This window comes from Pseudorasbora parva, chromosome 13 (genome assembly GCF_024679245.1).
Source record: "Pseudorasbora parva isolate DD20220531a chromosome 13, ASM2467924v1, whole genome shotgun sequence".
Classification (NCBI taxonomy): Eukaryota; Metazoa; Chordata; class Actinopteri; order Cypriniformes; family Gobionidae; genus Pseudorasbora; species Pseudorasbora parva.
The window spans coordinates 10155502-10170560 of NC_090184.1; positions in this window are offsets into that span (position 1 = coordinate 10155502).

Here is a 15059-nt window from a genome sequence, read left to right on the forward strand (position 1 = left end):
ATCATAAACATATGCAGCAAATTATACAAAAACACTCATACAACTAACAGCAAACAAACATGTACAGACCTTATGCCTTTTCGGGGGTGCTAATAAACTAAACTTTTTGTCAAAAAAACAAACAAACTGATAATTGCGACTACAAGCTCTCTCTAAATTATATCCACTAATACCCATCAAAATAAGAGTCTTCCTTTGTTAGTTGAAATCACGAAAAAAGCCTCTCCGTGTTTGAGATAGCAGTATTGGTATATTTAAAAGCGTACATTTTGAGGTTGAAATCACCTTGTTTTGTTTATGTGTATTTCCATAATGGCTTTTGTTATTGCCCCGCCTAACAAGGGATGTGTGGCTACTTATTTATGCAGCACTCTGGCCAGCTCTAGTGATGATCTGAACGATGATGAAAGCAACAGAATTAGACTGAATAATATCCCTAATCTACAACTGAGCAAAGAGGAAGAAAAAGAAGAATGTATCAGGCTGGCATCAAACGAATTGGACCATAAGACATCCGAGGCTATATCTATACTAACATTTGATGGGGATAAAGACAGGGAAATGGGTAAAATCCATAACCGTGGCTATAGTGTAGGGGTAAGGTGCATGTCATCAAGTTTTCAGCAAGGTTCGAATCCACCTTTTGCCACACTCTCTCAACTCCCTTTTCCCATCACATATCAGATCGGAAAGGCATTTATTTTCAATAAGAATTGAGAAAATATTAGAAAAGTGGAAACAAAGCATCTAACGTGTTTAATTATAAGTGTTTCTTGGGTAGTTTGGCAAAAGGAGGATTCGAACCTCTGATCGATTTGCGTCAAAACTTGATGACATGCGCCTTACCCCTACACTATAGCACAGTTATGAATTTTACCTATTTCTCTGTCTTTATTCCTGTCAAACAGATGCACAGTACATCCACAAAGAAGACCCCGGATAGCAGAAAGTGTGCCCAAATGACTTATTTTATTGGAGGCAACGAGATCTGTAAGAATACTTTTCTGTTTCTTATGGGGTGAGTTTCCATAAACACAAAAGTTTGTTGTTTTGTGTTCATTCTTAGAACACGTACACGTTCTCTCATGTTTAGATCTTCCCATACCTACCTATTGTTATTAATTGTAATCGTTAGCATTGTATCACTTGCCAAAAACCCCATTACTATAATGGGCTTTTAGATGGTAAAGTTAGCATCTGCTATCCTTTATTATTTATAGTATGCGGTCTGATTTTTCCCATTGCGTCTGTCGTTACTAGTAACCATGCAGCTTTACGGGGAGAGCTTTACAGGGGGTATGGCTTATCTAAATGAGATGTAAATGAGCCCTATTATCACTCCCAGCAGGTGAGAACAGGTGAGAAATGCAAATTTTTTAGAAGCTGTTTTATCGTTTAAACTTTTCTAAATGCCTACATTCAAATGGCCACAACTTCTCCAAATATTATCAGATTTCTGTGTAACACATCATTGAAAAGCTTGGAGACTACACTTTCAGAATATGTGAATAACTCAAAATGCCCCGAAACCGACTTGTATCCCAACTTTCCGCGATTGGTCACATTTTTTTAAAATCAATATGGTGGGAGATTATTTAGGAAGCGATGGTTTACAGCAAACGGGAGAAGCCTCATGTTACAGTAGTAAATTCATTTACATTTAACCAGTTTAATATGGAGAGATGCACTGAAATACCTGGAATTATTGTTACAGTACCCCAGGAACATCATTTTACCATTTCTGTAGCACAAACCCCATCAAACCAATGAGCGGATCGGATTTTTCAATGTTTCTCTATGGCGCTGAAACCTAAAGATGTCCGAGTTCCGATCCACCTGCAACTGATATTTAACTGCCATTGGCTTATCTGCGTTTGAGGGGAGGGGCTTACCTATAGGTCAATTAGTTAAGGACTTGGTCTGCGAAAAAGATGGACTTGGATCGGTAACACTTTAGAATAATGGTCATTACACTCTAAAAAATGCTGGGTTAAAAACAACCCAAGTTGGGTTGAAAATGCACTAACCCAACAACTGGGTCGTTTTAACCCAATGGCTGAGTTATTTTAACCCAGCAATTGGGTTGTCTTAAGCAACATTTAGCCCAACCGCTGGGTTAAAACAACTCAACCGTTGGGTAAAATCAACCCAATTGTTGGGTTAGTGCATTTTCAACCCAACCTAGGTTGTTTTTAACCCAGCATTTTTTAGAGTGTAGTTAACTACATTAGTTAACATGAACTAATGATGAACTACACTTATAAAGCATTTATTTATCTTTGTTTAATGTTAATTTCAACATTTACTAATACATTATGCACTGTGAACTAACATGAAAATCCACGGACAGCTATGTTTTTCATTAACTAAATTTAACAAAGATTAACTTAAACAGTAACACATACACTCCTCAAGGTTAGTTCATGTTAGTTAATAAATTAACTAATGTTAACTAATGACCATTATTCTAAAGTGTTACCCTAAGATCTAACACTACCAACATTGCAACACTATGTGATCGCTTGCTTGTCAGAGCTTTTGCAGCACTCTCAAAAAGGAGTTAATTCTTAACTTTTTTATTTATTGTGGTACGAAACATTTTGTGTTATTTTGTGTTTAAATGTGTAAAAAAAAAAAAAAAAAATAATAATAATAATAATAATAATAATAATAAACAACTGCAACACTGGACCAATCAGACACAAATGTATTAATTACTTTTAATGAAAAAACACTTTCTGTGGGTTCCGTGACCCATCCCCCGAAAAAGCAACACCCCAAAAGGCAGAAGAGGCCCCAGTTACCATGGCTACCATCTGATAAGACTGTTTTATTGCTCAAAGGAATGTGGTCACATGGAGGCCACAGGAAAGACACATAAAGACCAAAACAGACTGTACATCATTCATTTATAGACAGACTGTAATAGAAATAATTGGCAGTATGAAAGAAGAGATAGACTTTACAAAAAAAAGTATGCATATACCCAAGACAAATGTGAAGGATTATAGCTGTCTTGAATTGTGGTGTTTTGTACTGTATACTGTTTTATGCATCCTTTCTGATAGAATAACTAGATAGTGTAACCATATTGGTATCATGCTTTCTATCAAATAATCCTTCTGTGACACCCTGCACATTGGTGTAGGGCCTTTTTCAACACCTTACTGCATGCATTGTATGCTTGTTGTATTAATCAGAGCATAAAGGGACACAAACTGCCAGCTGGCTCCTATCATATATATGAGTCTGCTTCCAATCAAAGAAAATTTCCCAACTGGAAAATTGTACCTTTCAAAGTACACTGATGGATGGCAGTTTAGTATTAGTTGAGTTATTTTTTCTGTGGCTACGAAAAATATCCTTTCTGAGAGTTGATGGATGAACAATACTGAGTGTTTATGGATGAACAGATCAACTGAATGTATTATTAATTCGAACAGAATTAATTCAGCTACATCAAGTTAATTACATTTTATGATCCAATATTTATAATTAATTATAACAAGCTATAATTAATTTTTCATATTTCCTTTTGGAGCTAATTTGCTACAGTCTACTAGCCTAGAAATCTAGACGCACCCTAGCGGCAGCAAATCTAACCTGCCGTGAGTGACGTCTAGCAACTCTCAATACACTTCTGAGCTGTAAAAGCCAAACTCTGGTCGGGCCAATCACATCGTGTATAGAGTCGGTGGGCGGGGCTTAACATAATGATGGCAGAGTTGCGCTTGCATGCTACTAGTAAACACGGAAACTGGCGAACGGCAGTCTTTCGAATCAGCTTTGACAGCGACTCTGGAAGACTTGGAGTTGAGCTTTTCTCTGAGAAAACAACAAAAAAAACGGCACTGAAGTCATTCTTAAAGGGGGGGGGGTGAAACACTCAGTTTCAGTCAATCTCATGTCAATCTTGAGTACTTATAGAGTAGTATTGCATCCTTCATATCTCCGAAAAGTCTTTAGTTTTTATTATATTTATAAAAGAAATATAGGCTGTACCGAGTCTTTCCTGAAAAAAACGAGCGCCTGGAGGCGTATCGTGTGGGCGGAGCTAAAGAATGACGAGCGCGCAAAGCGACATCCTCAAGCGTGGAGAAGCCCATGGCTATTGATCTCAGCTAATAAATATATGATCCAGAATCATTCGAGGCTGAAATAAATTGAACAGGAGAAACAGCAACAGCAGGACGTCCGTCTCTGTGGTGTGTACTGTATTTAGTGGCCCTGTCAACATTTGTGTGTCTTTACTCGCAGTTTATGAGGACATGATTCGGTTTATGGACTATTGTATGCGACTAAACCTTAGCAGTAGCAAGCAAAACGGTTTTGCACGTCAGACTAGTGTAACGTTATACATAGAACAACGCGATCGTGTCGTTTACTGATGTTTACTCACGCGACGATAGCCAACAGCACAGACATTTGAAGCAGTTTTACTCACCGGCTGCTTCCAAAGCAGGACCGAACCTTTATCGCTGGGGCCGCTCCGTCAAAAACACACTTCTTTGGTATGATTTGGTGAAGTCCTGTGACAGCAGTGAACGGTGGAGATCCACTTTGGATCTGAAGCGATGTTGTGAAGCTTCCCGTCATTTCTGCGTTCAAATCGGTTCAAATGCAGCGCTGCCTTCCTGGAATGCTGTGCTGAAGCGTTGAAGTTGCTCGACGTCACCCATAGGAATAAAGTGGAGCGCGGTACGGACTATAACGACATAAGTGTTCACGGACGACTGGATCTACAGCTGAGGGAGTGTTTATGGGCGTGCATTTCCTCTCTCGCTCTAGTCACGCACGCGCGCGTGCACCCTACCGGGAGAAGAGCCCGTACGGCCCATACAAGGACCTTCCGCTCTATTAACGTCAAGCCGACCCATACTCGAAAAAAACTCTACGAAACTTGTGAGAAACCGGAAGGAGTATTTTTAACACAGAAATACTCCATCAAACGTCCAACATTAGTTTTTGAAACTTTGTCTATGTTTAGGATGGGAATCCAAGCATTTCACCCCCCCCCCCCCCCCCCCCCCTTTAGGATTAAATGACAAATTTTAAACAGTGTCTTTGCTAATTTGGCAACGTTTCGTTATTAAATGAATCAGCTGCTTTAAAAAAAAGCGGTTGAATAAATGATTCTCTGAATGTTAAATTATGTTAATGTTTTAATGTTAAAATACATTTGTAACGTGGAATTATATAATTTAAATCTGTCAATTTAAATCTAGACTAAAAACACATCTCTTTACAATGGAATACACATAGAACATTATCAAATTATATTATTCAAATATGTTATAAATGATTGTTAGGCTGCATTAAATAGGTCAGCCGGAAGAGGGAACACTTCCCATAACACCTGATGTACTCGTAACTTTTAAAAAAAAGAGTGGCATCTACGCTAATGTTAGTCTCTCTGTTTATCCCGAGGTTTACTGTTGTCTGCTGGATCTAAATCAGATGGTGGACCTGCACCTAGACATGACCACAACACAACCCTGACTCTGTAGTGAGAGCGGCAGGTTTATGAAATGCTCCTGTTTGGGAACCAACAGAGGAATTAGGTCCTCTGGAGCCCAAACTACGGTTTGAGCAAAGGCCGGACGCTGGAGGAGAATATCCACCCGGATGTGACTGAACTGCTTGATTTGACAGTGTGGAGGCCTCCTTTTCTTGCCTTGCCTTGCCTCCACACACCACATATGCACACTAGGGCTGGACAATAATTCAATATCAATATATATCGCGATATAATTTTTTTCAATAACGGTGATATGATTTTTAAACACATTTCCGATATTTCGATAAACACATTAAAGCACTCCTCACTGACTGACGTTCAGGGCGCAGTCGTCAGAAAGAGCAGAACATGACTGGCTACTTGCGCGATGACGTACACCACAGAAACACAGTCAGTGCTCAGCAGTAGTAGGCTGATAGATCTAACGCGGCAAGTTTTAGCTACAAAAAGAGTTTCCCTGACCGCAACACAAATGTGACTGAACGAACTTCCACAAGTAAGGAGAAAGAAATAGTTGATAAGAGAAGAAAGACTAACGTTAATTCAGTGGGGTGGAAGTGGTTCGCGTGTCCCCCGCACTTTTAATAAAGTGTATTTTCATCCCCCGCACATTTACTGGGTCTCACCGGTCCTAGTCGACCCGCTCCGAGTGGGATTCGAAACGGCATTACCAGGAGCGAGGGCTGGCTCGGTTGATTGCGCGCTTCTTGAGGTCACGGGCAAGTGTAGCCTATACATAGAAACCAACGTGAATACATCAAGATTTAATTTCAGAGACAAAAAATAATCTATGCATGACCTGTCATTTTATTTGTATCTAAATATGAGAAGGGCGCTCTCACAGAAAGTCCAAAAGCGGATTCGTAGAAACTTACTGTCGCGCTGGAGCTGCAGCGGAAGGAAAACAATCGTTATGAGCTGAAAGGTGACGCCGACAGTCAGACGATTGCGACAATATATGAAAGCAATGAAGGAGCATCATGAGCAACAAAACTGTTTTCAACACTGATAATAATCATAAATGTTTGTTGAGCATCAAATCCTAATATGAGAATGATGAGTGACACTGAATACTGGAGTAATGATGATAAATTCAGCTTTGATCACAGAAATAAATGACACTTTACTATATATTCACGTAGTGAACAGATGATGTAGATCAAAATAATATTTCACTGTATTACGTTTTTTACTGCATTTTTGATTAAATAACTGCAGCATTAAATATATGCTATAGTTTTGCATAAATGGAAAATAGAGCGCTATGAATTGTTCTTCACTGATAGATCCACCATCTGAAGAAGATCCATCCACTAGAATATTCAATATGAATATGAATATGAATATTGAATATGAATCCTGGCTGAATGTCACATGCCTGTCCTGTTTTGTGTGCACATGTGGGTTTTGTCATGTCTCCGGTCTACTGTCAACCCCGCCCTTCTTGTTATCTGATTATTGGTTAATTTGCCCCACCTGTTCCCTCTTGATTTCTTCCCCTTATAAGCTCCTTGTGTTTGTCAGTCTGTGTTGGATCCTTGTGTAATGTCTGCGTCTCCCGTTCCCCCAGTGACTTCTGTTGGTATGTTTTGAGTTTAAGTTTATGTTCTATTATGTGTTTTGCCCCCTCGTGGGTGTTTGTTTTGTATTTATGTTTTATTTGTTATAAATAAATATATCCTTTTCTGCACTTGACTCCTCGCACCACTTTTCCTTTGTGTGTAACGTGACAGAAGGATCCAACCATACAATGAGGACTCAGCAGAGAAGTTCTCCCTCGGTGCCAGTTCCGGGGGTCCCGAGTCCGGGAATCCCGAGTCCGGACATGGCCTGGAGGGCCGTAATGGGAGGGTTTGTGGTGGCAGTCCTGCATGCTTGGGAAAAGCACAGGGTGTCATCCACCACTCCGGTGGTCCCAGTTCCGGTGGATCGTGCGCCGGTGGTCCCTGTGCCGGTGGATCGTGCGCCGGTGGTCCCTGTGCCGGTGGATCGTGTTCCGGTGGTCCCTGTGCCGGTGGATCGTGTTCCGGTGGTCCCGAGTCCGGAAACGGCCTGGAGGGCTGTGATGGGATGCTTTGTGGTGGCAGTCCTGCATGCGTGGAAGGAGCACAGGGCTTTATCCGAAGCCCCGGAGGCAGTTCCGGTGGTCCCTGTGCCGGTGGATCGTGTTCCGGTGGTCCCTGTGCCGGTGGATCGTGTTCCGGTGGTCCCAGTTCCGGCAGATCATGTTCCGGTGGTCCCAATGCCAGCAGATCGTATTCCGGTGGTCCCAGTGCCGGTGGATACTGCTGGACTGGAGAAGTTTCCCCAACGCCCTGCCTGCGCCGCTGAGGCGCCCTGCTCTCCGTGCGCCGCTGAGGCGCCCTGCTCTCCGTGCGCCGCTGAGGCGTCCTGCTCTCCGTGCGCCGCTGAGGCGTCCTGCTCTCCGTGCGCCGCTGAGGCGTCCTGCTCTCCGTGCGCCGCTGAGGCGTCCTGCTCTCCGTGCGCCGCTGAGGCGTCCTGCTCTCCGTGCGCCGCTGAGGCGTCCTGCTCTCCGTGCGCCGCTGAGGCGTCCTGCTCTCCGTGCGCCGCTGAGGCGTCCTGCTCTCCGTGCGCCGCTGAGGCGTCCTGCTCTCCGTGCGCCGCTGAGGCGTCCTGCTCTCCGTGCGCCGCTGAGGCGTCCTGCTCTCCGTGCGCCGCTGAGGCGTCCTGCTCTCCGTGCGCCGCTGAGGCGTCCTGCTCTCCGTGCGCCGCTGAGGCGTCCTGCTCTCCGTGCGCCGCTGAGGCGTCCTGCTCTCCGTGCGCCGCTGAGGCGTCCTGCTCTCCGTGCGCCGCTGAGGCGTCCTGCTCTCCGTGCGCCGCTGAGGCGTCCTGCTCTCCGTGCGCCGCTGAGGCGTCCTGCTCTCCGTGCGCCGCTGAGGCGTCCTGCTCTCCGTGCGCCGCTGAGGCGTCCTGCTCTCCGTGCGCCGCTGAGGCGTCCTGCTCTCCGTGCGCCGCTGAGGCGTCCTGCTCTCCGTGCGCCGCTGAGGCGTCCTGCTCTCCGTGCGCCGCTGAGGCGTCCTGCTCTCCGTGCGCCGCTGAGGCGTCCTGCTCTCCGTGCGCCGCTGAGGCGTCCTGCTCTCCGTGCGCCGCTGAGGCGTCCTGCTCTCCGTGCGCCGCTGAGGCGTCCTGCTCTCCGTGCGCCGCTGAGGCGTCCTGCTCTCCGTGCGCCGCTGAGGCGTCCTGCTCTCCGTGCGCCGCTGAGGCGTCCTGCTCTCCGTGCGCCGCTGAGGCGTCCTGCTCTCCGTGCGCCGCTGAGGCGTCCTGCTCTCCGTGCGCCGCTGAGGCGTCCTGCTCTCCGTGCGCCGCTGAGGCGTCCTGCTCTCCGTGCGCCGCTGAGGCGTCCTGCTCTCCGTGCGCCGCTGAGGCGTCCTGCTCTCCGTGCGCCGCTGAGGCGTCCTGCTCTCCGTGCGCCGCTGAGGCGTCCTGCTCTCCGTGCGCCGCTGAGGCGTCCTGCTCTCCGTGCGCCGCTGAGGCGTCCTGCTCTCCGTGCGCCGCTGAGGCGTCCTGCTCTCCGTGCGCCGCTGAGGCGTCCTGCTCTCCGTGCGCCGCTGAGGCGTCCTGCTCTCCGTGCGCCGCTGAGGCGTCCTGCTCTCCGTGCGCCGCTGAGGCGTCCTGCTCTCCGTGCGCCGCTGAGGCGTCCTGCTCTCCGTGCGCCGCTGAGGCGTCCTGCTCTCCGTGCGCCGCTGAGGCGTCCTGCTCTCCGTGCGCCGCTGAGGCGTCCTGCTCTCCGTGCGCCGCTGAGGCGTCCTGCTCTCCGTGCGCCGCTGAGGCGTCCTGCTCTCCGTGCGCCGCTGAGGCGTCCTGCTCTCCGTGCGCCGCTGAGGCGTCCTGCTCTCCGTGCGCCGCTGAGGCGTCCTGCTCTCCGTGCGCCGCTGAGGCGTCCTGCTCTCACCGCACCTCCCTGGCGCCCCCTGCACTCACCGCACCACCCAGGAGTCCTGCTCTCACCGCGCCGCCCTGGCTGCCTGAACTCTGCGGGCCGCCTGAACTCGGTGGGCCTCCCGACCTCGGCGGGCCGTCCTGGCCATTCGAACTTTGTGTGCCACCATGGCCTCCTGAACTTTTTGTTTTCCCCATGTTTCCCTTGTTGACCCCTCCCTTGTCTGTTCCTTCCTTGTCTGTTTCCCCTGTCCCTCCCGTGCCGCCCTGGTCTGTCCCTCCCGTCCCGCCCTGGTCAGTCCCTCCCGTCCCGCCCTGGTCAGTCCCTCCCGTCCCGCCCTGGTCAGTCCCTCCCGTCCCGCCCTGGTCAGCCCCTCCCGTCCCGCCCTGGTCTGTTTCTCCCATCCCTGTCCCTAGTGGAGCGTCTGGTAGCCGCTCCTTAAGGAGGGGGTAATGTCACATGCCTGTCCTGTTTTGTGTGCACATGTGGGTTTTGTCATGTCTACTGTCAACCCCGCCCTTCTTGTTATCTGATTATTGGTTAATTTGCCCCACCTGTTCCCTCTTGATTTCTTCCCCTTATAAGCTCCTTGTGTTTGTCAGTCTGTGTTGGATCCTTGTGTAATGTCTGCGTCTCCCGTTCCCCCAGTGACTTCTGTTGGTATGTTTTGAGTTTAAGTTTATGTTCTATTATGTGTTTTGCCCCCTCGTGGGTGTTTGTTTTGTATTTATGTTTTATTTGTTATAAATAAATATATCCTTTTCTGCACTTGAGTCCTCGCACCACTTTTCCTTTGTGTGTAACGTGACACTGAAGCACTTTTGTTTAATCTATATTAAGAATAATATAATCAGCCTATATTATAGTTCAAACTTAAAGATATTAATATTAATAAAGTGAGAGTCTTATGTTTATTTGATGTTGATTTCACATTTCTTTTTCATATAAAGGCTAAATACAAATAAAAGGTGAACATTAATTTATTTGTACTGGTTTTATTTCTAAAATGTTATATAGTTTTATAGGAGGACTAATCTTAGACTTGGCAAATACATTTTTCAGAAGTTTGTAGGTACAGACATCCTTTGTGGCAGTTCTAAGTAGTTTTTTCTAAAGCTTTTATATAATTCATATCGATATCGGAATTATATCGTATCGACCGAAATTAAGAAAAATATCGTGATATGAATTTTGGCCATATCGTCCAGCCCTAATGCACACATACATATTCAAACACACTTACCTATTTCTAAACTCGTAATGCCTGCGTACAGGCCGTCACCTTTTTCACATTCGCCTTTTTGGGGATTTGTGCAGGGATGGTGGTGGTATAGTTTCAAAACTTTTTCAAAACCTATTTCATGGTTTCCATTCTCACACCACCAAGTGCTGTTGTCGTACAGATGGGGGTCCGGAATGCATTGAGGGTTTTCTGTTGTTTAAGTGGCGCCAAATTAAATAACTAATTTAATTTTAGAATCAATCAAAAACTTACTTTATTTTATTTGTATTTATTTTTTAAAGCAAAATGAATTTCCTATTATAACTATAAAGCTGCTTTGAAGCAATCTATGTTAAAAAAGTGCTATATAAGTGTTAATTATCATCAAATTATTGCTGCTTGTGTCACTTGGTGAGCGGTTACTCCTCGAGCACGCCCTTCAACTTTTCATCAGCGGTGGATATCTTCAATGCGTGGGGGTAAGACAAATGTCTGTATTTTGCATTGGAAGCTTTCAAAATGTATTTTATGATCATTTGCATGGTAGCCGAGGGGCATTTTACACATATACACTGTAGCTGGAAAACCTCTAGCCTGACAAGCCAGACCCATGTCAAGATGTTTGGTCTGGGAACTTACCATTGACAGGGCTCAATCCGAGGGTCGGGATAAACGGTTGTCTTTCAAACTCCCTCTGCACGCAATTAGATAGTTCTACAACCAACCAGAGAAACGTGAAGCGGAGCTAGTTGATAATTAAACTTTCGCTGTATCCAGTCGGCAAAACTCTGAACACATCTTCCGAGAGATCGCCGTTCGTCCGCTGCTTTGTTTACACGCAGCACGCAGAACCTCCGCAACTCTATACCATAGACTGTAAAAAAATATGGACGTAATGTTTGTGATGTCACCCATAGGATTTTCGATAAGCCGTTCTGAAGCTTAAAGTAGGGGCGAGCTGGGCGTTGCTATCTTGCGAGCGAGTCATCGCGTTTCACTCCCGGATAACAGAAAATGGGCAAAGAGGCGGGATGTGGGCGGAGTTTAGGGGACGCAATGACTATAGACGGTGGATAAATGGCTATCCACCTGTCACACAAAGTAACCATGTCCTTAATTATGCAGAGCTTTAAGGCTTTATATAACGTAAACAAATGAGTTATAAAAAAATTCACCTCCTTCAGAGTTGTCTTGAAGATCAAAATTAGCCATATAGGCCAAAACCACAATGTGTACCAGGATGTAAATTTTGTGATCGTGGGAGGTTGCCGCTTGCTCTATACATAATGTGATTGGCCTGACCAGAGTTCGGTTTTTCCAACTCACAAGTCTATGGAGAGTTGCTAGACGACACTCGCTGCAAATTAGATTTGCTGCTGCTAGGGTGCGTCTAGATTTGTAGGCTAGAAAACCGCCACATTTTTGCTGTTTTTAAAACATGTTAATGTTGAAATATGAAAGAAAAAAAAATGCAGCAAGTCTGTCCCAGATCAAAAGGATGACTGTCCTGTGACTAACCTCTTTGTAACTAACCAATTGTCGTCGTCACCAATCAGCACTGCCGTAGCCAACTGCGTAAACGCCCACCAATAAAGACAAATAGGAAAGCATGGTGGAGTGGGATCATGGTGTCTGAAGTCAGAGCAATCATTAAGCAAATTAATACCAAAGAAAAACAGCACTTCTGTAATATTGTTATATTGTTTCGGCTTCCAAAATGACAGACAACACGAAAAAAAAAAAAAAATTAGCAAGAGCTGTTGTGGAAGTGCTGCCACAGCACGTGGGATTACAACACACCAACACATCTACATTAGCACTTAACACCATATGAAAAGACCTCACATAGGCACCAGTCGATAAATAACCCCATAACCCACTACCTTGCTATAGAACCTTTAATGCAGTGACCAAAGAGGAAATAGGAAATGCACAATTTCCTCTTGCACATATTTTAGCTTATTTGCAATCCCACAGCTATACAGGTCCTTCTCAAAAAATTAGCATATTGTTATAAAGTTCATTATTTTCCATAATGTAATGATAAAAATTAAACTTTCATATATTTTAGATTCATTGCACACCAACTGAAATATTTCAGGTTTTTTATTGTTTTAATACTGATGATTTTGGCATACAGCTCATGAAAACCCAAAATTCCTGTCTCAAAAAAATTACCATATTTCATCCGACCAATAAAATAAAAGTGTTTTTATTACAAAAAAAGTCAACCTTCAAGTAATAATGTTCAGTGCACTCAATACTTGGTCGGGAATCCTTTTTTCAGAAATGACTGCTTCAATGCGGCGTGGCATGGAGGCCATCAGCCTGTGGCACTGCTGAGGTGTTCTGGAGGCCCAGGATGCTTCGATAGCGGCCTTAAGCTCATCCAGAGTGTTGGGTCTTGCGTCTCTCAACTTTCTCTTCACAATATCCCACAGATTCTTTATGGGGTTCAGGTCAGGAGAGTTGGCAGGCCAACTGAGCATTTACCAGTAGTTTTGGCACTGTGAGCAGGTAACAGGTCGTGCTGAAAAATGAAATCTTCATCTCCATAAAGCTTTTCAGCAGATGGAAGCATGAAGTGCTCCAAAATCTCCTGATAGCTAGCTGCATTGACCCTGCTCTTGATAAAACACAGTGGACCAACACCAGCAGCTGACATGGCACCCCAGACCATCACTGACTGTGGGTACTTGACACTGGACTTCAAGCATTTTGGCATTTCCTTCTCCCCAGTCTTCCTCCAGACTCTGGCACCTTGATTTCTGAATGACATACAAAATTTGAGCAACAGTGCAGTGCTGCTTCTCTATAGCCCAGGTCAGGTGCTTCTGCCACTGTTTCTGGTTCAAAAGTGGCTTGACCTGGGGAATGCGGTACCTGTAGCCCATTTCCTGCACACGCCTGTGCATGGTGGCTCTGGATGTTTCTACTCCAGACTCAGTGCGCTGCCTCCGCAGGTCCCCCAAGGTCTGGAATCGGTCCTTCTCCACAATCTTCCTCAGGGTCCGGTCACCTCTTCTCGTTGTGCAGCATTTTTTGCCACACTTTTTCCTTCCCACAGACTTCCCACTGAGGTGCCTTGATACAGCACTCTGGGAACAGCCTATTCGTTCAGAAATTTCTTTCTGTGTCTTACCCTCTCGCTTGAGGGTGTCAGTGATGGCCTTCTGGACAGGGTCGGGTCGGCAGTCTTACCCATGATTGCGGTTTTGAGTAATGAACCAGGCTGGGAGTTTTTAAAAGCCTCAGGAATCTTTTGCAGGTGTTTAGAGTTAATTAGTTGACTCAGATGATTAGGTTAATAGCTCGTTTAGAAAACCTTTTCATGATATGCTAATTTTTTTGAGACAGGAATTTGGGGTTTTCATGAGCTGTATGCCAAAATCATCAGTATTAAAACAATAAAAGACCTGAAATATTTCAGTTGGTGTGCAGTGAATCTAAAATATATGAAAGTTTAATTTTTATCATTACATTATGGAAAATAATGAACTTTATCACAATATGCTGTTTTTTTAGAAGGACCTGTACATTGAATGTAGAAACAAAGTTGTCTTCTACATTACATTACAAACCGTATCTCACTGTGCACTTTAATAATGATGACTGCAGATGCTGTCTGCAAATGGCATATACTTCCCTGTAGACCACATGTGACAAAATAGGCACTTAGAGTGTTTATACAGTTGGAATCTGGCATGTGTTTGAATATAATCACTTTGCCATGAATTGTTTGAATAACTTAATTAACTGCTTTATGATTTGTTGTAAATTGTTTTGCTTTCTGTGAACCACTCTGCTCTTGTTAAAAAAATATACACGTTTGTAATTATCATTGTTGTTAAGTACAGCAAGTCTGGAAAATGCAAAACACAATACAATACAAAATATTTTCAGAAAATGCTTTGAAGTATGTTTGCAAGAGTAAAATGGGCACCAGGACTAAGCTGCTGTTGGCCAAGTTAAGAGTGAGGAGCTGGGTGGCAGAAGAGCTGCTGTGTGACTGGAGTTAATAGAGGAAAACACGAGTATAGAGCAAATGATTCTCTGTTTAAACTCAAGGTTGGGCTTGATATTGTGCTCCTTACAACTTACCAAAGGTTCAGTGATCCATGGGTAATGACATGCAGCCAGGAATCGTGTTTTCCTGACATTTTTATGAGCCTGATTTCAACATGAATATTTATAACTCATTCATCACATTTATCGAGTGAATCCCGCATGTATGCGGATGGGTCAGTGTATTGAAGCGTGTGACCGATTGTCAAGAATGGAAAACAAAAGTTTTATTTAAATTCTGAATATATTATAGACCTATTAATACAAAATAAATACTTTTATATTGCCTAGGCAGCATGCAAAGAGCTCTCCCTTTATAATCACTAAAAGCTGTCACTCATTCAATAAACGAT